The 23777-nt window shown below is 45.1% G+C and overlaps 1 protein-coding gene across 3 annotated transcripts in view; it reads left to right on the forward strand.

Moving 5' to 3' along the window:
- Positions 1–23777, forward strand: part of CCHa1-R (CCHamide-1 receptor) — a 361846-nt gene that overhangs the window by 178235 nt on the left and 159834 nt on the right. For 2 of the 3 annotated variants that reach the window (XM_077632635.1, XM_077632636.1), the window contains one exon: positions 4913–4968. The exons of the other annotated variant lie outside the window; for it this stretch is intronic. The gene's annotated coding sequence lies outside the window, so the exon portion shown is untranslated. The remainder of the gene's footprint in view (positions 1–4912; positions 4969–23777) is intronic. 3 annotated transcript variants of the gene reach the window in all.

Below are 23777 nucleotides of genomic sequence, written 5' to 3' on the forward strand. Positions count from 1 at the left end.
AGAATAAAACAAACATACAATGAACGGACTGGCTCCCGCTAAAGGATGTATATTTTACATGACGAACCTACGTACCCGGCATTTATTTCTTGTCTTGTGTCACTCATGGCAACAGCGCTTTTATAGTTGATGTGTTTCTGCAATTGTGTCTCCTTTGAGAGTTGCGTCAAAGGCGGCATCTCAGGAAACAAATTTTGTTTACCTTTTCGGGCTCTCAAATCCTGCTTGAGCACGGTGGTATGTGTTACTTGAGTCTGTGAGTCCCGGTGAGAGTTGTTTGCTGGGGGCCGCTGAAAATAAACCCCTGAAGCGCCCAACCGAAACGCAAAGAAGCTTTAAGGAATTGATTAGAGCAGAAAGTTGGGCAAGTTGGTTTAGGTGTATGGAGAAAAAAGCTCGTAAAGACGAAGGCGGAACGGAAGGATTGAAGCAGGTAACGAATAAATGGCGGAAAAAAGGAGTTCATTTCGGCAGCGGCGCAGCAAGCGCACTGGTCAAAGTGACGCTCTCTCTTTTTGGAGATCTTCCGCGCTGCGCCCTTAGAAAATGGTCTATAGATAGTCTATGAACTTCTTATAGACTCTATTGCCTTCCTATAGATATTTATTTTCGGCTATTCTTAGGCTATAGACTGTTTATGGACAAAAATCTACTTACAGTGTATGGCAATTAATATATCGATTGTCTATAGACTGTAGAAGAACCGACAACTGAGCGAGTTGGTGCATCATGGACATGGTAAAATACAGCGCAGCGTTGACGGACACGAACGAAGAAAGAAGACGGACAAGCGCTTGTCCGTCTTCTTTCTTCGTACGTGTCCGTCGTCGCTGCGCCGTTTTTTACCACGTCAAGGTCTATTGACTCTATATAGGATTTGTACTGCCTGTAGACTGTTCTCTAGGATTTGTCTATAGAGATTCTATAGTCTTTATAGGCAGAAGTCTATGGAAGGTCTATAGAATGTCAAAACAAATTTTAGTAAGGGCGAACTTGCCACTCCCTTGCAATGGAAAGCTGGCTGCCGTACTTCTGGGCAGTCATCACTTCATCGTTTCCAGCGAAATATCTGCGAGACGCAAGCTCTACATGGTGCGAGGCGATCAGCGCTTCAGGATCCATCTGTGGCATAGCAAGGCGTTTTCGACGCTCTTGCCAGGAGCTCGTTGGCGCCTCCCCAAGCACACTAATCTGAGGGACGCTCTCTGCGTTTGTAAGTCAGAATTATTGCGTTAGCTGTTTCCTTCTTGGTGTTCGTTTGTGCACTGTTGACGAACACAATGCAAAGTTTGTGATTCCATAAAAGGTGGAAAAGGGGAGTGAAAATTCTAGCATAGAGTCTGAAAAAAAGCACACTGACAAAAAAAGTTGCATGACTTAGTGACAATATTTTAGAACTTTAAACGCCTCTATAGGGCGCAAGTGAGCTTGCTTAAGGGTCAGTTTTCGTGTATGCTGGTGCTTGCACAAATGAGAAAAATACAGCAGGTAAAATGAAGCAGCTGAGGCAAGAAATGGAAGAATCGCTAAAATAGAACCATGATCTGAAAGTCGAGAATGATGGCTTGCGCAAAGCTGTGAAGACCTTGAACGATATGAACATCTAAACAATGTGCAAATAAAATAGTATGTTCCCCTGGGAACGATCATTTGATTGTAGTACAGAATATGAGGGAGCGTTTTGGCAACAATGCTGATATTGCTAATACTCAGGCATGTTCCTAGACTCGTATGCAGAAGTCCAGTGCGCAAAGTATAACCATGCGGTTCGTGCGCATAATCAAGGCAAAAGGCTTTCAGAATAAACGTGAAATTAAACAACTGCTAACGCTGTCTTTGGTAATAAAATAGGAGCACTAACTTTTGCGCATTAAAATCTGTCTGCGAAAAAACGTTTACTACTCGCTGCTGCGTCTTAGAAGAAGAAAAAAACAAATTTTATTTTGTAGAGACTTCCGGCGAGGAAAAATATGCGCACAATGATCAGGAAGTGGAGGTTGTTCCCGTATTTAGCCATGCATACCTGGCGCAGACTACTACGTATTTGTAATCACAGAAACTCGACAAAATGCACCCATTATTGTTAAATCAAAGCACGTGTGTTTAACACAGCGTTCAATTTGCTCAATATTCATGACAGCAATAGTGATTAACATTTTCCACATGTCATCTCTGTATTAGAACCATAAAAAGAAAATCGATGTTCTAAGTACACATCTCTGTCTTCAAAATTTGTTATGTCATCCTTGCATCTCTTTAAACATGGATTACAGATATATAATAGACAGATGGCTTCTCCGGTTACGTCTCTGAGTATCTCTGTCGCGAATTAAACGCGCTGAAGAGTCAGGTATCCAACAGTATTGGACGCGAAAGAAAACGAGCTTCTTGTAACGTTTCTATAGATCGCTATTTCCAAATAATGCTCGTGTGTTGTCTTGCGAGCTATAGAAATTAAAATTGGTATTGGCTCACACGCTAACGCAATAAAAATTCTCTTTTCCGCATAGAATTACACTATCGGAATACGCATCACTACGAGAATAGCTACAAACTATACTACGCTGTTATATACATCCATAACAAATTCATAACAACATAAATTTCGTGCTGGTGCACCCTCATTTGAATTAAGTAACTACGTGCCCCAATCTTTTATATCATTTTTTCAGGAGAAATGTACAAAAGACTCCGAGGCGCTGAGAAATTCCCGCCGAAAAATCTGTGATGCTACACTGTAAATCTTTCTCCATTTAATAGAAAGTATAGAAAATAATGTCTACAGTCAAACAGATTTTTACAAAACTTTTGACTCGCTTTTAACATTGCTGCCAGTCTGTTATGATCAGAATTCAAACTAGAAAAGACCGTTTCCCGAAGAAGCATAGAATTTTGAGCGCGTGGTTTTGCTGCTCGCGCAGATCACATGCAGGAACCATGCTTAGGCAGCTTGACCGCACAGTGTGGCAGGCACTGCGAGAATGCGTCAACTTCTCGACGACCCCTCAGCTTGGGCGGCGAGAGCCCTAGAACCGCACGATAAAGTGTTCGCGGTAAGTGTGGTCCGCCCTATACGTATTTTCTGAACACCGTCATGCTCCAACTATCTCAACTCCGAAAACTGTTTGGTCGTGAAAAAAATTTATTTCTTCATATGCGTGACTGCATTATGCAAAGATAAGAAGCCAATCAGAACTTAGTGATAAGGCAACTCTCTCAGGCTTTCGCGCCTCGGAGGAAAACGAGAACACCCTGGTTAGGTGCCTCTGCTGTCGCCAAAAGCGCTTCTGATGGGCGCTGAAAACTTGATCGGCTTCTTTAGGATAAACTCAATTTTATCAGCTGGTCTGAAGGACGCATTTTTTAATCGCATTCATTACAAAAGATGAGCTTGCGCGGCTATGATTCATCGAATCAACTCCAAATGTATGACAGTGGCAAGCTTTGCGAAAGGAACCTCGGCGATCTAACCAGCTAGACTCATCAGGACACGTCAAGAAACACATTCATACGTTGCAGAATAGTGCAGAGATTGTATACAACAGCCAGAATATGGTTCTTTTTAACACTCCATGATGACCTGAATATACAAGAGCTAGAACCGCCGCGGCCACGCCTAGAGCCAGAGGCCAGGCATGTACTACCTCGGACAACGACGTACTGAGGCTCTGTTTAGAAGTGCAGTCTCGTTTTTCAGTTCTGCAATTTAGAGATCATTCTTCAACACTCTTTACAGGCGACGATCTTTTTGAGTGTCGCGGCACCGGGAGTACATCCTTAAGGAGAAGAAGGCGTTTACATTTCTTTTAAGAACTCCAGGTTTAATCTACACCACTTTCTGTTTACTTCCACTGGTCCCTGGGGCCTGAGTCTCCGTCTGCAACAACGGTCTCTCCAAAGCGGGCAGAAGCTAGCGTCCTCAGTCGCTGTTCCGGTGCTGCTAGGTTGAGCAAGGAACGGCTCAATTTGTCAGAAGTACTAATCGAAGTAAACCTTCACAGCGTTCTATTTCGCTGAATCGAGAAAGAAACCTCCCTCCCATCCCGGAGCGCCGCTTTTGAAATCTGCGGCGTGGAAGTTTTCTTGACGCCTTTTCATGCGTATGGCGCTTCAAGATGTTGCCGGCGTTGCAGACTGCCTCCCGGCTTCCATCACCGTCGCAGAAAGACGAGACGGAAGAGAAAAACAACGACAAGGATGAAAGAATAGAAATGCATGGAAGGGTCAGCTGTGAGGAAGGGAGAAAATCGAAAATAATGGGAGAGAAGTTCTAAGCCTAACGTCACTTTCAGTTGGCCACAGGTTCAAAGAGGGTGGGGTGGTGGGGGTGTTGGTTGGAAGGAGCGCGCAACTCGATTGGTGCTTTAGCGCGCGCGTTTTTTTTTTCGTTTTGCGAGGGGATAACTTTGTTTAGCATTTTTTATTTGTCTTATAGTACTGGTGGCAAAGTGGGCCTTCCGAGATGTGTTGGATGGTGTTGGTAACGAGCGCAACAAGAAACGAAGGCCACACTGCCGCCATCGAGGACCGTCCGGGGGCGAACCGGAAAAGGCGGTGTTGTGGTCAGGAGTGCCGTGGGAGATTTCGAAATTCGCGAGAGGAAAATTAAAATAGACGCAACGTAGCAGTAGGAAAAAAGAGTGAACCTGAAATAGATGTTGTTTGTCACCTTGCGAAGCGAACTCGTATTTTTCTGCAGTTATTTCCTTTTTATATGGCTTTGGTGTGGCCTCGAGAAATGATTTGTTCCCCGAAAAAGAAAATGTCAATAGTAAGAAGGAACAAGTTGTCTCAGTGTAAAATAAGCAGAGTTCAAATGTTTATGGAGGGGAAAAATAAAACCGAACAGGAAAAAAATCTTACCTTTGGCAAATCAACGTTGAAGTTCTTTGTATTCTTTCTCTCTCTTCAGATAAGAGGACCACGCAGTCCAGCTGTCTCTGGGGACGAGCTGTTCCTGGCACTAGGGTGAGATATCTCCCTGCAGCGGAATTGCGAATTCTGTTTTACTTTCTTTATTTTGCTTACCGATTCTTCTTTCCTCACAATGTAGACTCCAATGTAGGAGAGAACCGAAAAAAAGAAAGTAAGACATGGAGATAAAGCATAGATATCTCACGTGAGCTCTTGGCCTGGGGAGCAGTGGCCGTGTTTTGAATTATTTATTTCTTGTACGAAAGAATACAGAAGAGGCAAGGGAGAGAAAGGGGTAATGACTGGACGACGGATTGTGGGGTGGCTGCGTTGCCCAGCAGAAGAGTAGACACGGGCATACAGAGAGCGTGACCGGTCACGCCGGACCACGTGACTACCTGACGTTCTTAGAAGCCGCCCGAGTGACCCCATGCCTCCTGAGCCTTTCATCATTATCGTATTTTAATTTCTCTCTGTTCCCTCTTCAACGGCAAAATTTTTCACTTTTCACGGCAGAATGCACCTTGCTGTCTTGTACATGCGCTCACCTGTGCTCAGTATTCTTGGAGGCTTTCAGAAAGTGAAGGGAGCTAAGAACAGGGAAAGAGCTGAGGAGGATATGCTAGGTGGACCGGGGAAACTGCGAGGAGATAGTGACGGGCACGGGGCAAAAAATGAAAACAAAGCACACATTTTTACCAAGGAGCAACATGAACACTGTGATGCATGGCGAGAGTGTTGTGATGGCCAGTGACCGGAATTAGTTTCGAATCTTCTAGCAAGGAAAATATATCTCCTTCTTATTATACGTCGCGACGCTGGTTATTAATTATATGTAATCGGAGGTCGCGTCATCCGTGACGTGGGTCACTAAAAATGCATGTACGCGCGTGCGATGGTTGCTGATGAGAAAGGTGGAGCGAGCGTGTTTAAACTTTGCGCACGGGTGCCTAACAATGGAGGTTTCTTAGGGTTGAAGTACAGAAGCAGCATGACAACGTCGCATCTTGTTTCACATCACAACGGCGTTTAAAGTGAGTGAGAGGCTGCCTGAAGGCTCAGAGATGTCTGGTATTTAATTGTAATGAGAGCGCAAATGGGTTAACTAGAAGCTCGTCACGGTGCATGCAGTAATGTAATCACTCGCATATGTTACAGTAACTGCACATTTAAATAGAGGAAAGAGGGGGTTTGCTATAACTCGTTTTTATTAACATTTCATGAAGTCTGGCTCAACGGGTCTCTTGAAAGTGTGTACAACGCTATATTTTTTCTATGAATATTTGTTTTTCTTGCAGCCACACCTGGGGTCAGTCAGTTTTGAGTCCAAGTGCAGCGGATCACTCTTGAGAGAAAAAGTGATGAAACAAGTTACGTCCCATTTGACACATCGTGAACTGCATAAAATTTATCCGCGTAAAGTGCATGTCTTGTGCCGAACTTCGCATATTATAACAGTCGTCACGGCTGAGTACCGCCTACTGGGGAACGACAGCATCTTGAATGATCTGCACATACCTCTTTCTTGCTCCGGCCACGGACGTATCCTGCATCATCATTTCTGTACACGGCGCTTCTGATTTTCTGCTGATATATGTTAGCCTTCTTTTACTCCGGAAGCCATTCTGCCTCTCCTGGTACCAGACCAAAGATCATGAGTTCTCTTCAACATTTCCTGTGCCCAAAACTGTTTGTAGCCGCCGCGGTGGCTGAGTGGTTATGGCGCTCGGCTGCTGGCCCGAAAGACGCGGGTTCGATCCCGGCCGTGGCGGTCGAATTTCGATGGAGGCGAAATTCTAGAGGCCCGTGTACTGTGCGATGTCAGTGCACGTTAAAGAACACGAGGTGGTCGAAATTCCCGGAGCCCTTCACTACGGCGTCTCTCATAGCCTGAGTCGCTTTGGGACGTTAAACCCGCATAAACCAAACCAACCAACCAAAACTGTTTGTGTTTACATAAAGGTATTATATCATTAAAAAAATTGCGCCTCGTTCGATGCCAGTAAAGTGGGAGACAGTGCGATTTGTTGGACATAAAGTTACATTTAGCGCTCCAAAGACGGGACGTTGATTTATACGCTAAACTGTCCTGGCCTTAAATTTTCATTTTTGTGCAAACGAGTACGTATTTTATACCCAAAACCTACGCACGCCCGAATGCGCATAAAAATCCGACCAATAATGCATTTTCAGAGTGGTAGGTCAGTAGTGTTAACCTTCCATTCCGTTTCTATATCGCACTACGCATAAAAGTGTAATGATTATGCACGGCCTTGACTCCATACCATTATTGTATATATCGCTCAGATATCAATGCGATTTTTAGGTCCTTTCATGCAGATCTCGCTGTACATTATGCTTTCATGGCTTTCAGAATACTCAGGTGACCCCTGCGAACGATTTTTCGTTAAGCAACTCACCTAATATTTGCAATTGCCATAAGAAACGTTGAAAAAAATGTATGACACTCAGCAATTGGGAACACGCTACGACAGTTGATTTTATACGGCCATTTATAGAATAGAAGAGCACCTAATTTATTATTAAAAAAACTACATGCATGAAAATACTCGAATGTAAGTACTTCGCTCGATGTCTTTCACATGCAGCTGAACCTTCTGCTTGGAATAATTAATACGTGCTTTCTGACATTAATTTCCACGTTGTCGCTATCAGCGCTGGAACAGGTACGCTGGAAAGAAATCACCGCAATGCCCCTACTGCTCCTCCGTCTTCCATTCCTATTAAGTTCACCCAGTTACAAATTACTTTCCTCGTGCAACGATCCATGGTAACGCGCGGATTTCGGCTAAATTATCGCGTCACACTGACAGGAATTCACGGCATAATACAGCCTGTGTAGAGAACAGAAAACAGTACACCAAAAGCCACGCAGGAATTCAGAAAAACTAAAGTTGGCGTCTTTAAATTCATCATTATGTCACTTGGCATTCATGATTGCGTTCCGAACAGCTTCGTTAACGCACAAGGCGCAATTTGTGCAATGCCGTCACTCGGATGGCGTCCATGGAATGCGTCGAGTGAAATTGCAGGCGCGAAGAAGCAGCTTGTGCTAACTAAAGAACGCTGGAATGAACAAAGGACGCCCATGTACAGATAGCCTTTTTTCTCCGTAAGTGTCTGTGACGCGACCACTCTTCGCAGCACTCGGAGCGTAATTGAAGACGGTCCTCAGCACGCAGGCCAGCCCCGCTCGAAGGAACGGCCGCTGCGGACCTGATGCCGAGGCAGTTGCGTAATCGCGACTGAGCTCCACACTTCGCGAGTAACGCCTTTGATGATGTGTGTGAAGTAAACTGGCTATCAAGACCGCCGCCGGAGTTTCCAGAACAGGCGTGCAAAGGAACTCAAAGGAAAGCGCCAAGAAGAAAGGAGTTGGAATTTCACGCGCAGCGCAACAAAGGGACCTCTATCTGGAAGAGAAAAGAAAAAAAATTGAACCAAGTTGCTGAATTCAAAACAACACAGAAGAGTTTCCGAGCAGAGTTAATTTTTTTTTGCGCTCGGTCTCGTCGTCCAGACTCCGCCTCGGGTTAAACTTGTCTGTAGGACTCGCGTAGCACATTTCGGGTCGCCTCAAGGAAGATGCTATCTAGCCGTAGTATTTGAATTCACCTCTGCAAAGTCCCTTGGCTTCTAGACGGGCTACTGTCCCTCGCCCGTCTTTGTTCTTTCAGCTGGCTAACTAGCTAGGCGTTCCTCTGCAGTTTTACATAAGTGAAATATCATCACCTTAAGCCTCTTTTCATAGAGCTGGGGAGCAATCTTCACGGTCATCGATTCTTAAAGCGCTGAGTGTTCGCCTGCTTTCCTTCGGCCTTATCGACGCGTCCGACCGCCACATTTACTGCTTTCTCGGTTCCGCTAGATTTAAGCCCTTTTTCCAGCTTCCAAGCTCTCCGTTAACCCGGCTGCATCTTACGGCCGAAGCACTACTGTCGCTCGTTGAGCCCTTGGAACCCCTGAACAATGAAGAGCGGCAAGAAATGGTGGGGATGATAGCTTTTATCCTTGCCCATTGCGTCAGTGTGTTGGAACGAACGTACCTGGAATTAAGCCTGATGAGGACTACGGTCAGCGGTCTTGGCTTCACGTCATACCCAGCAGTTCTGGACACAAGCATTTTTGAACAGGGAAGAGTTTGTGAACGAAATGTTTTCATATATTGAAATATTTCACTATGACAATGATTATATCCACAGACTTCCAGTCAGCAGACTTGCATTGTTTTGCTATCAACGTTTTTTGTGTCGATAAAAGCGTCCCGTATTATTTTTCTACGGCAGTCTTCACTACTCGATGCCAGCAATGGAAACATTCAAAATAAAGGTTTTCCTGCATATGGGCAGAATGTACGATTATCTTCAATATTTCTATATCAGTACCTTACTGCTTTTTAATAATCAAAGCATTTGTCAAAGCATGTTGGACATGGATATGGAAGCCGTTGTGAGCGCGCCTTGACGAAGTGTGCTTTTCAAGTGTGACCAAAACGGCAACATCTGTGCAGCTGTGAGAGTTTTGTAGCTAGGCAGGGTTATATAAAAATATAAGTTATTACATCTGCGCTTGCTGTTGTATCGGGACATACAGCACCGGACCCTCAAGGATGATACTGCGATAGTGCCGTGCAATATTAGATTGCCCTCTGTCAAGAGATAACAAGGAATGCAGCTCGAGTTTTATGTGTTTGAGGCACTGGTCAACTATGGAAGGAGCCGTATGTTGGATCGACGGGCAGAGCTACCGCGAGCGGCAGCGGAAGCCACAGGAGGCCCGCACTAGGGACGTCTCCTAGAATTTCTAAGGGCTGGCCATTAAGGCCAGTCCCCACTCTCTCTTGTAGATAGCTTTGAATAAATGTTTTCCACCGCAACCTCCGCGTTCCACGAAGTTCCTGTTCCAAGTGGATTGCGCTTTAATTTGAGGGGTATGCATGTCTGATGTGTGGTCGACTCCTTGTCTGGTGATCATTTGTTTGTTAGTTGTTTTTTTTTTTGCAGCGAGAGTTGTATATGGCACTATCGGTGACATTATGCTATCTTCAGCATCTTCCGCGCATCCATTCTCCCTCCCCTCGCGTTCTCCCTCATGTCCATTTCTCTCGCAGCGTTTGTCATGCCGGACGCCCGTCTTAATGGATGGGTGAATGATTGCGCCTTTCCGTAATTGGCACAAGGTCGCACACGGGAAGCACGCACATCCTACTACCTTACATCTATCTGTACCCGTAACCACCACAGCCACCCCAAACATCTCGAGGATAGTTAATGCACCAGACATCCCCAACACGCTCCTCAACCCTCCAATTGGCGTCAGTGCTAGTGTGTGAGTGGAACAGATAATCCACACCCTTACCCAGAGTTACTAAAGAGTGCGAGTCGTATTAACATTTCACAGCACTCCGGAAGTTGCGAAAATTATCATTACCACGCAGGGTGAATATAGAGCGAACTAATTTGGTCACCCGCTTGTCTTACTTTTGAAGTTAGCTGCAGGGTGAGCGGATACGGCGGGAGCGCGTAATGTGACCTGATTACAAATTATCAAATCTAGTATTGTCGATGTTAGTTCGGAGTCGTCAACTCCAACACCCGTCCATAGCACACAGCCAGCCTTTCGACAGCAGAATATCCGAACGGGATATTCGACAGCCCACCTGACTTAGTAACTGTTCTCTCGCCGGCACAACTCACTGCTTTAAAACTACGCAACAGCGGAGAGGTAAGTTTGAAAATAGTCGACTAAACAGGATCTATACCGATAAGTGTTCGCGTGAAGAGGCTATTTAATCAGTGATACCATGTGACATTTTCGGAGCAAATGGGCTCAAGGTTGGCGACTCTGGAATTTCATTATGTCGAACACTAGAAGGAGTCCGAGACAAAAATTATAATGAAATTGACGAGAGGAGGCTAAGTTGACTAAGGCGCACTGTGGTCCCTGGCGAGATGGCTATGATTATTTCTGTGTATTGCATTATGCTCACATTCACATTCGACTTAATTATCGTCCTGAATCGTCCAAGGAATGTTCAGACCTTTTCTTTTTCTTACTATGCCCTTTGTAAGCTCGTAATTGCGGTAACTAGGTCGCACAGCCTAGTGGAGATTGAGCTGTTCTAAACTGCAGGTCGAAGAAAGTTTGTGTAACAGTGCGCGAACTTTCTCCGCGACATCGCGACACTTAGCTAATGAAGTAATCAGATAGCTGCCCTATCTGTGGAAGAGCTACGTAACACTCGTGAATTTACCACGAATACCAGTGGGTCGCGGTTACGCACCGGCCGACATATTCACAGCTCGCAACGGTGACGGCCCAGTGAAGGGTTCTCCCAAGTCTGAATTTTCCGCACGACCTTAAATCTCAAAGCCCCCTGCACGAGGTACGCATAGTACGGTTCGCAATGCTCCCCTCATCTGCCGCTCTTAACAAAGGCATTGCCTAACAGCCAAAACACGCCCTCCTAATTAGTATCGCCGGTGCATTACATTATGACATGGGCCGTGTCGTAAGGCTTCTCTCCGGTTGCGCTGCAGATGACGGATCTAAGAGGTTCCCTCAAGGGCCGAGCTCTCTTCTCCCGGCCGACAGAATGTGACCGCCGCCAGCGCTCGCTGCTGAGTCAATGATTTGCAACGGGGTCCCTTTTAACTCCTGGAGTTAGAGCATTTCGTCCGTTTAAGTGCTGCTGAAAGTCAAAATCAAAGTTGTTAAACAGTAGAAGCCAGAGTTGCGAAGCTTCCTAAGAGCCTTCTGCAGCAAGAACGACTGCAAGCCCGACGGTGATCATTCGCATGGATTCGCGAAATAACTATCCCTGCACCTACTTAACTAATCCGCGAAAAATAACGTGGCTTTTGAAGTCTTCAACTCTAAAGGCTTTCAGAGAGCAGTAGATTGCACGTCTCGCGTTCACATCAGACATTGCATGAAATGTAAACGCTGAAAGAAGGAGTGTGTCTGGTTTTTTTCAGAATTGCACAGGTTCTGTAAGTTAAACTCTTAGCTCTCTCAACTGATGCAAACTTACCATCCTTCCCTATTTGGAAAAATGACAGACCTTCTTTTCGATTTTTCTTCTCTCGTCTGTTAGTTATGAGTGTTCTAATGGGTAGAGATGAAGCGCAAATACGCATTAGACGTGATTTTTTCTACTTTTCAAGGAGATATTCCTTTTTAAGCGATTTATGAATGTATGTTTTGCTAGACCCATCACCTAAAAACAGTAGTCACGCAGTTGCAGAGTGTAACTGAAAGCACACAGGCGAAACATTTTATTTTGGCCATTGCGGCTATTTACTATTCAAACAGGCCTGATGGCACCTAAAGTGTTACGTACTACCCTTCATACGTTGCAGCCCACGGAAAATCTGGTTGCGTTTGTAAACACCAACAGTCTCATCATCCTTATTTTCAGCCCGCAGGGCAAAGGCTTCTCCGGTATCCATCCAGTGCGCCTGCGCTTTCCCGCTTGTGGCCACCTTATATTAGCAAACTTGCTAATTTGATCCCTTCAAATGATTCAGTGCCCCCCCCCCCCCCCCCCCTGCTACGCTTGCCTTGTCCTGAATCCCTTCCGTCACCCCAGACGGGTTATCTTTCCTTCTCTTTAGATGCCCTGCCCATGCCCAATCGTCGTCTTCATTTCAGCTAGGGTATAATTATCTCCCGTATGTTCCTGACTGACTCTGTTCTCAGCCAGTCTCTTATCTTTACACCTACCATTTTCTTTCCCATCGGTTGTTGCGCTGTCCTCAACTTAATTTCAAGCCTTATAGTTAGCCTCAATATTTCCGCTCCATTGGACAGACTGGTAAAATGCAGCTGCCGCATGCCTTTTTTTCTTGAGGGATACTGGCAAGCTGTTAAACAATATTGAGAATACCTGAGAAATGCACTGCAGCTTATTGTTATTCTCCTAGGTATTTCACTCTAATGGTTCGGGTCAGCCGTTCATTTCCGTCCCTAGTAAATTTATTCGCTGACAACTTCAAACGCTACGCTGCTTATTGTAAATTGCTGTTCTTTTCTGAGACTATTGATGAATACTTTAAATTTCAGTACAGCGTCCCTCATAGCCTGAGTTGCTATGGGACGTTAAGCACCCATAAACCATAAACCTTAAATTTCTTCATAATAATTTTTATACCCGCCGTTCTGCATTGCCTTTCCAGGTCTTCAACCACGATTTTCAATTGAGCCTCCGAGTTACTTAGCAAGGCAAGGTCATCAGAAAATCTGAGATTGCTGAGGTATTTTCTATAAACAATTATAACCAACTCTTGCCTATCCAGTTCTCTTAATACCGAGTGTAAACAAGCAGTCAATAGTACTGGATTATCCTGTCTCCCTGATGTACTGGTGTGCTTCGACATGTGCTTCCTCTTCACAAGAATTTCAGCCGGCTGCGCCGTTGACACATACAGACAACTTCTGATCAAGGATGTACCTTTTCAATGCCGAAGTCTATTTAGCGTCAGCGAGCTTTGCGACATTCTCAGCTTCTGCTGAACTAACACGTATTTCACGTACTACGGATCCATATATAAGCAAACAGTCGGTACTGCTATGTGGGCATCTATCTCCGTTACGACAACAAACTTGGTAATGGAAGCAATCGAGGAGAAAGCACTTCAGTCTTTCCAACCTCTACCCACAGTGTTTTTGAGATGCGTTGACGGTTGCTTCTGCATCCAAGACAAGAGGCTACTAGGATGCTTCGTGCACCACCTGAGTAATGCGGAAGCATCTATTAACTCCGCTGCTTTTAGAACAAGAGAACGGAAGTATCTCTTTTTTCGACGCCCTCATAACATGCACTCCCATTGGCCTAAAGTTTAGCTTATACAGGAAGCCCACCCTCTCCGGAAGGTAACTCGATTTGAGATCGGTTTATCTATTATTCCACAAACGCTCAGTCGTGGCGGCACTTGTGAAGAGAATAGTACACACGTGTTCCGAAAAGCAAAGCTTGAAGCAGGAAGCTGGTGTATAGAAAGCGACTAGGAGAGGAACGGATACCCGAAAAAGTGTAATGGAAGAGTGCCGAGAAGTCAGTTCAACAAGTATTCTAAGCCGCGGCACGTACAAGACGCGACAGCATCCTCTCGACCGAATCACGAAGTGGTTCCCTACATCCCATGCTGAAACGAATCCCTCCCACGGGTCCTTAAAAACCACGAGGCGCACGTTGCCCACGTGCCGACTTGAAAATTGTGTGTAGATTTTATGAATGTGAAAGGCGCTTTGCTTCAGTGGAAGTTGCTGAATGTCGTTTACAAGACCTCTTGCGGCGATTGTGACTCTGTCTATATCCAGGAGACAAGAAATCTACCGAGTCGTATAAAATAGTACTGCAGTAATATCGGCAAGGATTGGACGACCTGAAGTGCTGTGGCAGACACGCGCAAATAGCAAGACATGAAATCGCTTGTGATGGCTGCAAATCGTTGCTACTGAAAGAAATTTGTCAACGCGGCTGCATCTCGAATTATTTATAGCACCGACGACGCCTAATGCACTAAACCCAGCAAAGGAAAGTCTTCATCCTGCTTATGCGAAACCATTAAGCCGATAAGTTAAAGGGCAACTGCGCCACTGTTTGAGAATCCCGCGATATTCGATGATTCAAATCTATATCGGCTGTAGGTAAAGCATGTCAAGTGTTTTTGCGCCAGCATTTAAAATAGAGACGTAATCAACAATAAAACTTCAGGCTTCTTCTCACACCACTACAGCAGTGCAGAGAAGCTTGATGTGATGTCGCGGAAGGTGGTGGTGGTAGTGTTTTTATTAAAAATAATAGTAAAAAACGAAGGAAAAGATTTTTGCTAGCCCCGGCATCTGCCATCGATACTGAAGCACCTGAGCAAAGATTTCAAATTTCCGCTGCCGTCAACCCCACTCTGCCCTGCATCGTTGCATATTGTCACACAACGCCCGGAGACCTTTCCTTTTGGTGACATTGGCTTTCTTCCTTGAAAGCAAGCGTTTGTACGCTGTAAATGCACCGGCACCTTCGATAACGTCATGATGTGCCCCCCGCACACCCGTCTACTTGGCACTGTGGGCTGCAGAGAAGCTTGAAGCTCGTCGTGATTTTAATCGGCAATGTCGTCACCATTTCAAATGTTAGCCCATAGGGACTTCGCATGTTTTAGCTTCAAGTTTTTTGCATTCTCACCCTTTAAGCTCGTCAATTTCTAAAACCTATGCAGTTGCCCTTTAAAGCTACATAAGGTTCATCTTTCTCGGCCCTACATTGCGTACAAGCATCCTTTAAGGGTTCCGAAATGTCAACTAACGCTTCTGACGTGATCAGTGACAGAAAATGCATTCTACGTGTCACCCTGCCTTACACTCTTCCTTATAGAGTTTCTCTGTCGTTTCCTTTGTTGAAGAATATTGTGATTGTGGAGACGCTGCAAAGATTTTCCAGTATTTTTACATATGTCTTTTCTGCATCCTCGCTCTGCAGTGTCTGCACAAATGCTCAGGTTTCCATTGAGTCAAATGCTTTCTCATAATCTATGGAGGCTGTGTAAAGAGGTGGTTATATTCTGCGGATTTCTATACCATACGGCTTAAGCTGTGAATGTGGTATATTGTGGAATAGTGTTTTCGAATCTCAGTTTAGTCCTTTCGTTAACTAAGTCCAAGTTTACTTTAATCATATTAGCGATTACCTTACTATAGCTGCCGCGGTGGCTCAGTGGTAATGGTGATTGGCTGCTAACATCAAAGACGGGGGTTCTATCCTGGTTGCGGCGGTAGCATTTGTATGGAGGAGAAATGCTAAAAATACATTTGCTCTGCGATGGCACTGCCTGTAAAAGAACCCAAGGTGGTTGAAATTTCCGTAGCCCTTCACTACGGCATCCGCGATAGCCTAAGTCGGTTTGGGAGGTTAAACCGCATAAACCAACCAAACCAACCGTTATCTTAGTCAATACCCTATCATAGTAATTAGAAGACCAACAATTTTTTAAACTCCTATTTGCAAGATCTGAGCTTCCATGAATGGCTTCTACATTTGCTTCTTGCCCTTAATAATTTGATGTAGTGGTGGGCAGAAGCAGTAATCTCCTTTATATTGAGGTCTGAGGCGTAGAACTTGTTGCTGCCATTTCGGTGACCGTATTCTATGAGATCGAGGTGATGTGTGACGTTTTCATGTGTAACTAATACTCGGCGGTGCCTGGTATCCTGCTAAAAGCATGGTATTAATTACCCGTCATTGCGAGTAAGTGTGACGCGTGAAGGTCTTTTTGCGAAACCATCCTTTTTTCACCTTACACGTATAGGAATCTATTGCTGCGCGCGTGTCGCGTGCGGATGTCTCTTCACGAAGCACTCCTTACTAACGGCTCATTCCCGATGCATATTTTTCTAGCAGAGAACAAAGGAAAATCAGTTAACACACAACGAACTAACCAAAAGGCACATATAATTGAGCAATGCAAAAAGCCTCTTCTTGAAGCGATGCAAACACAGGTAGATTGCATGGACGTGCTTGGTGTGCTGACGCCTCCTTATTGAATCCTTGAACCGAGAGAGCCGTTATGCGTGTAATATATTTGTAGGCACGGTGGCGACCGTAAATCTGTGCTGAGCTACGACGCTCCTTCGATCCGCTATGCCGAGGAGACGCCAGGAGTGGCCGTTTCAGCGCGTTTCGCAATATCTCCACGCAGGGAGAAATATTGTGGGAAGAAGATAGGGGAAAGTTTGGGAAAAACCCTCACTCAGCCACTTGGACCCATACGAGGTGAGGGCAGTCTCCTCGGAATTGATGGCCTATTGTTTGCTTACACTAGCGCGTAAAGAAGCAACGCCCTTGCGCCTCGGTGATTGCGGCGCTCGAAAGAAAGATATGAACGCGCGTGGACGTGATTGATGGTCCGGTCTGCATATTCGCCCTGTCGTGGCGTTTAGCTTTCGAGATTAGCTGGACGACAAAGTTTCTAGAAGACAACAACGATAAACAGACATTTCAGTGGCGTGTGGTGGCAGTAGCATAGGAAGCGAAAGTGTCAAAGATGCACATGCATTTTCTTTGCATGTATTGCTTTTTTACTGGAAAATCGTTACGATGATGGCCTGTGCATACATTTGAAAACGTGACGCTGAGCCGTTGCTTCTAGACATCCAGATAAAGACGAAATATCATATTGCGCCAATGTAGCTTTCCTGGCTGGGTACACTAGCAAAGGACTGATCATCATAAATTATTTTTTAAAGGTGCACTAAAGAGAAATCTGAACTCCTCTTTTTACAGCGGGAACTCTATCTACACTTTCCGGTCTTTCTTAGAAACTTGGAATTATTATCCTGTATGGCCGATTGCCCTAATTAAATCGGATTAAAAGCCCTGGCTCTCGCCTTTTTTTGAACTCAACGCGGTAGGTAGGCGGAGTCAACCAACGCGTCAGCAAGTCACGTGGCGTCTTCGCTTTCGCTTTAATTTTGTTTTTTAAATTTCTGTGAATAAACATTTTCAGTCACAGAAAATATAGCCGCCAATTAGGCCCACGAAAATAAAAATACACGTGGACTCTTTGCTTTACGTATCACTCCGCCGATGGCAGAGCGGCAAGCCGCCACTGGACTGGATGACGCGTTGGTTGACTCCTCCTACCTACCGCGTTGAGTTAAAGAAAAAGCGGGAGCCGGGACGTTTAATCCAATTTAATTAGGGCAATCGGCAGCATAGGACTGTAATTCCAAGTTTATAAGCATGTCCAGAACGTGTAGATAGAGATCCAGGGTAAAAAGACAAGTTCAGATTCCTCTTTAGTGCACCTATAAGCGTTCCTGCATCCCGTTATTACTTTACTTTATGTTTTACAGGAAAATTTTGGAATGCCCCTCTAATGGGCTTAATTTTATTCGCTTGGTAGTGATGGGAAATCTGGAAAACATGCACAGCTTCTTTGAATGTGCTGGTCATATTAGAGGCCAAACATTACAGTGGCTATTTACCGCAGATGATTTGACCTTTGGAGATGTTTGCATTTATGGCCACGTTTCCACAATATCCCATGCTCGGCTTGCATGTTTTTTTTTGTCCGTTAAATAAAGCTAGAGTTGTGTTCTTGTCCATATGAACACAAAGTGATAGCCGGCATCTTATATTAGGCTTTGGAGAACCAGCGAGGTGCAGCTGCTTAACTGCCCGGAAGCAAGGCTGCTTCGAAGGCCCTGAGAAAACTTGACAGAATAAATGAAAAAACGCTTAAAAGTCACGGTACTTACTTTATCGCTGCAATTCTCTGTCTTTGAAAAAGTCTCATGCAAGTCTTCAACTGCCAACGTTCCATAGTAACTGCTACTAATTTGTGTTCATGCGAACTTTTTAAGTCGCCTAGAAAAACCACATTCCTGGGGAATTAAGCGCAGCGAACCTTCATGACTTTTCAGCGTCTAAGAACAATAAAACTGCTCGCACACAATCAGGCGCACAGAACTGTTGAAGAGAAAAATTTCAGTTTACTTCCACAACATGCGAAATCGCCAGTATGGTCATTGAAAAATTCCAGCAGTAAAGTTCCAGCAACTATTCCGAGTTAGTTGGAAGCGGACACTGAGTTTGGGACACTGAGTTTGGTTAGATGAAAAATCGGTGAATGTAATTTGTGCAGACGGTGAAGAACTAGAATATACTTTCGCACAAAACCAGAAAGTCTTACTGTCTTCAAGCACTGCAAGTAACTTGATATGGCAGCATCTCAGGATTAATAAGCGGCGAAAAATTTTCAACCCAGAACATGTAAGGGACACGCAGTTCACCAGACTGATTGCGTACATTTTGGATGGTTTTGTTTCTAGCTACGTATGTAGATTTGTCGGCAATGTTGAAACCACTGGCACTGTCCCAGGAGGACTAAAGATAGTTTCTCGGTATTACTTTGATGGCGGGGATGGGGGGCGGCGTTTTCCCGCATTGACGGAGTATCTGGGGAAGGCCTCCGCTGCTGGTGCTCGTGGGATTTTTCGGAGACGAACGACGCGACAGAACTGCAGCAGCTTTAGACTGGCGACGAAGATGACGTCACCGGCTTTTCTGCCTCACGAGCTCCTTAATGCACTTGCGGAAGTAACCGTGGCATTGGCCGAGCCGGGAATAGAGGCAATCACGTTAGAAAAATTAAAATTTGCGCGGTAGTGAACGAGGCATGGAGCGCCCCTCGAAACTACCAAGCGCTGTAAGGAACTCACGAGGCGGATTAAAGAGCCTCCGGTGCTATTCCAAGAGTCACAAAAGCCATCATAAACCATGAACTCAGCTTAGACCTGGGCGGCCGTTCTCTCTTGCTCCTTTCCGCGACACAAGAAAAAAGCTATTCATCGCGAACTACGCGGCGGTCGATTTTGAGAACCCTAATACGCACTTGCCTTACACTCTGCCTGTGCAGTTACCCTCGGAAGCACCATGCTAGCTTCGATAAAAGAATACAGCCATGCTTGTTTAACAGCGTCCAGATACGTGTTTAGCGGTTTGAGTTCGTGACATGCATTTTGTGTTAAGCATTTATTTCTGTTACAATTCGACAGCTAAAATAAAGAATAATGGCTCCATAGCCGAAAACTCACCTGGAATTGAAGCGCAACGTTGCTTCCTACCAGATGCCTCAATTCTATTGCCGCGTGCGTAAGTAGACGCGTATCATTTGTTGTAAGAAGTGGCAGTGCATGTTTAGGAACTTTTCACCAGAAGCGTATAGTAGAGCTTTCCGAGTCGTTGAAGAAACATGAATGACTCGGAATTTGTGTATTTCAATGTTTGAGTTTATTCCAGCCCAATTCGGGCACTTCCCTACGAAATAAATATCATTTGGGTCAACGAAACACAATTTTTACATGATGTGCTCAAATTGCTTTCTCTCCATAGCACTACCCGCAGTCTAAGCTGGGCGTCGAGGCTCCCTTAGCGTGGATATTACGACATACGTTTCGAATTGGTTGCCACGGTCTTTGCAACACGTCATCAGCAGATGCCGGTTTTTATTCGGTGTCCTGCGTTCTTAATGTGCTAGTTTCGGTGTGGCGCGGGAAAAATGAGATTTTCAGGCGCGGCAATGCTTTAGAAAATTACTTTTTTTTCACTTTCAGAAGTGATGCGGCATTGCATTCACCGGGCTAGAAACTCTCCATTTGCAGCTACCACCAAATATCGTTAATTAAAAAACTGATTAGTATATTTAATTATTAAAATTTAATTATTTAGATACATACATAGCGCGTTTTTTTACAACTACTGACGTCCGCCGCAGATGATAATTTCCTTCTGTAGAGATTTTCTTCTTTTGTCAGAGAATCTTTTTTCAGGTATTTTTAAAGGTGTTCGCTGAAACATCCGGTATATAAAGGAGGCTTAGCGCCGTTGGTCCACCTGTTCCCGAGTTTTAGCTGCTATGAAGCGCTCGCAAAATAAAAAATAGAAACATAAAAAGCGGAGCTCAAATTTTGCATTACGAAGTATTTTAATCGCCGGTGATATCTATGTCTGCGTTTTTCAGAAAGCAAAATGAAACAAAAAAACTGGTAGGGGTTTAACTTAGTTAAACCGAGCAGACGTGCGAAAGCAGCTGGTGATTCTTCATTTGCAGGAAGCACTTAAGCTCCGCCTTAAGGGCAGGACGAGATGTATTTTGTGGTTTAATGTCCATATATGCAGGACTGCTCATTCTCTACTTTGCATTCATAAATGGCGGCGAGCCCTCCTACCGCAACCAGCGAAGTGGGGCAGCGGTTAAGTGATGCGCCACTGCACTGGCAGGTGGCTGCTCCTATCACAGCCACCCGTAGGGATTGTGTGACCTAAGTTGTTCATGGATGCACTGACGGTACCCTCTTGAAAACCTGGCATAGTGAAGCTTTCGCTTAAAAAAAAAAAGGGCTCTTAGGAAAAAAAAGGTGCAGTAGTTGTCACCCTACTCGTGGCATATGTATGAATGGTAAAACTTTCATTAACATCGGCCATCATTATCATTATCATTGATTATCATCAGATTTTTGGGAGCGCCAGATGGCCGTCAGTTGTGTCCTGGCGGTGACCTCTTTGGCCCACTCGGTGACCCGGGCCCCGACAGCCACGTCGGAGCAGCTCATCGCGGCTAAACATTCCTGCAGAGATGGCAGCAAATGGAAGGGTGGCGGATTTTTTGCGCATTCCCATGTGATCGAGTCTAAAGTGGCATTGGTGCCACACTCTTTGCATTTGGAGCTGACCTGCTGCTTGAGTATATAATAATATACTTTGGGGCCGGTGAAGGAGTGGTTTTGTAGCTGGCGCCAGAGTACCTCCTTGGCATTGCCTAATGATTTGTGCGGGGGAGGGAAGATCTCTCTGCCCAGCCTTAAATGGGGAGTTATATCGAGGAATGAGAGCAAGCCCTCCCTCGCGCCCGCGGGAGACGAGGGGCTCACCGCCCGGCCGACCAAACCTCGGGCATATTCGTGAGCCTTCTACTTCACGGGATTGCATGGGGAACCGGAGCCCATACCAGGTATATCGAACTACCGAGGAAGGGACGGTAATTTCTGAGCATATTCCTGGTGTGAGCCGACAAACGGCGCCTCCGAGATTCGGTACGTCTGTTTTGAAGTCACTGACTATTACGTCCGTAGCTTTACATGCGATGGCCAGCGCGGTGGCTACCTTATCCGCGGCCTCGGAGGTTACGACCACGCTTGAGGAAAAGGTTAAAGGAGGGAATGATAGAAACAGGGGAAATAGTAAAGCGTAAGTTTCGTCCATCTGGTGTTCTATAACGTGCACTGTCATACATCGCACAGCACATTTTTTGCTCTTCGCCTCCATCCAAACGCGGCCGCCGGAAACCCACGACCTCGGGTTCTGGAGCCGAGCGTCCTAAACAAGTAGAAATAAACGTTGGCATTGAGGAAAGGAATGACGCAGTAACCATCTGACTTCACGGTACAAACTTCAACACGCGGTGACGGAACGAATGGAGGAGGAAGTGAAACAAAGAAAAGGAAAGAGGAGGCGCCAAAGTAGAGGGCCCCGGAAAATTTTTACCGCCTAGGAACAGGAAACAGGAAGAAGACGCCGCGAAGAGCGCGATAGGAGGAACATGTGACAGGAGTGGAATTCATTCAAAATAGGATGAACGCCTTCATTCTTTCCAAATTCTTGAAAACTGTATCTTTTCTGGAAAAACCGGCGCGCAGCAAACTTGAAAAGAGGACGGCACCTCCTCTGAGGATGATTTTGATGCAATGACCTGATTGCTGCGCAACTTGGAGCGGGCAGTTAGAGAGCTTTGTAACGGGAACCCGCAAACTATTATTACAAAAATCGCATTGCGCTTGATATGGTGTTTGGAAAGTATCTGCTCGATAACCTAACTACAATTCGCATAAGACTATTACGGCAACTCTAGTTGTAAAAGATGAGTGTTACTAAAGAACTTCGTTGCACATTGTGACACAATTGCTGTCTTTGAGCGGCATAATTTGCAAGCAGTGTTCCGTGCCTCCGCTATAGCCTGTTTCTTTGCAGAATAGGGCAATGAACGTAAAGCCTTTTTTTCTCGTTTTTTTTCCATCCTGAGGCAAAAGCTTTCGTCGGTTTACTGCCCTGGGTCTAGTTACTTCGCAGAAATTTTTCGCGTCGTATCTGCGAATTGTAGAGCCGTTAAAAAAAGATTTCGCAGTTAGAGTAGGAGAGTTATATAGCTCCATTTCAAAGTCAACTCTTTTTAGTACGCCATAAAAAAAATAGGTTTCTTCTGGGACAAAAAAATTCATAATAATGCAGTCCTTGCCGAAGTGAGCTGGTACAGGAAGCATTGCTATAGAGATCTTGCTGTTCTTTTGGAAGACATTTTCAGATAATGCTGCCTTCAGTTTCCGATGAGGACCTGTCGTAATATTTATGGGTACTCAAGTGGAGCTAGTGCGCTGAATTGAAGTTCCATCGTGATTACATAATCAAAATGTAATTTCCGAAAGCATCGCATTGTAATTTTTAAATTTCAGGCTGCCGCCGGACTTCATGCTGCTATTTATTTCACTCGCAATTCAACAGCTGTCGATAATGCGATGGTCCAAATTGAGGAGTGATTGCGCAGTCGAAATGAAAGGCGTGCATTGCGTCGGCGGGGCGCTTTGGTGCGCACTGTGTGCCTCAGTAGCCTGTCGTACCTATGGCGGTGCGGGCAGTGCATTGTTCTCTTTATTTATTTTGGGCTGCCAAAACTAGCTCCTGAATGGCGCGTTCAAACTCGCCGCGCTTCCATGGCAGAAGATTACAACAAAACAGCCATTTTCTGATTGCGTAGGTAATAGTTTGCGCCGCAGAAGTTGTGAGTGGAAGTGGAACTGGACTCATGAACATTCATGTCTACATGAAAAATGAGGCCGAGATGTGCCTTAAAGCGGCCATCATCTAGTACTGTTTTTCTTTTTTCTTTTGCAATGGAAACGCTAACTTTGAAGGAACGACACAGGGATGATCAACTATTCCTAGTACTAGGGAGTTATGGTTTCTACTACAGAACGCATTCTTCACTGCCTTCGTGAGTCTATTCTGTGAAGAAATTGTCTAGCCTGATCTTGTTTACCTGTATATTCTGCCTGGTAACTCCCCCGTGGATCTATCCGAATTGATCACTTACTAAATGTTAAATAGCGCAACGTTTGACGGGTGCTACGTAAAAATCCGCGCCACAAAATCACGTTTGGTAGGTATAGTTCACGTTGCCAGTAAATATTTCAAGGTAATAACCTGCCAGGCTGTCAGGAAAAAAAAAAGAGGCACAATTGCAATGGGTAACCTGAAGCAGAAGTTCGCGGCAGTGATCTCAGATATCGCT

Source organism: Amblyomma americanum, chromosome 7, assembly GCF_052857255.1.
Source record: "Amblyomma americanum isolate KBUSLIRL-KWMA chromosome 7, ASM5285725v1, whole genome shotgun sequence".
Taxonomy (NCBI): domain Eukaryota; kingdom Metazoa; phylum Arthropoda; class Arachnida; order Ixodida; family Ixodidae; genus Amblyomma; species Amblyomma americanum.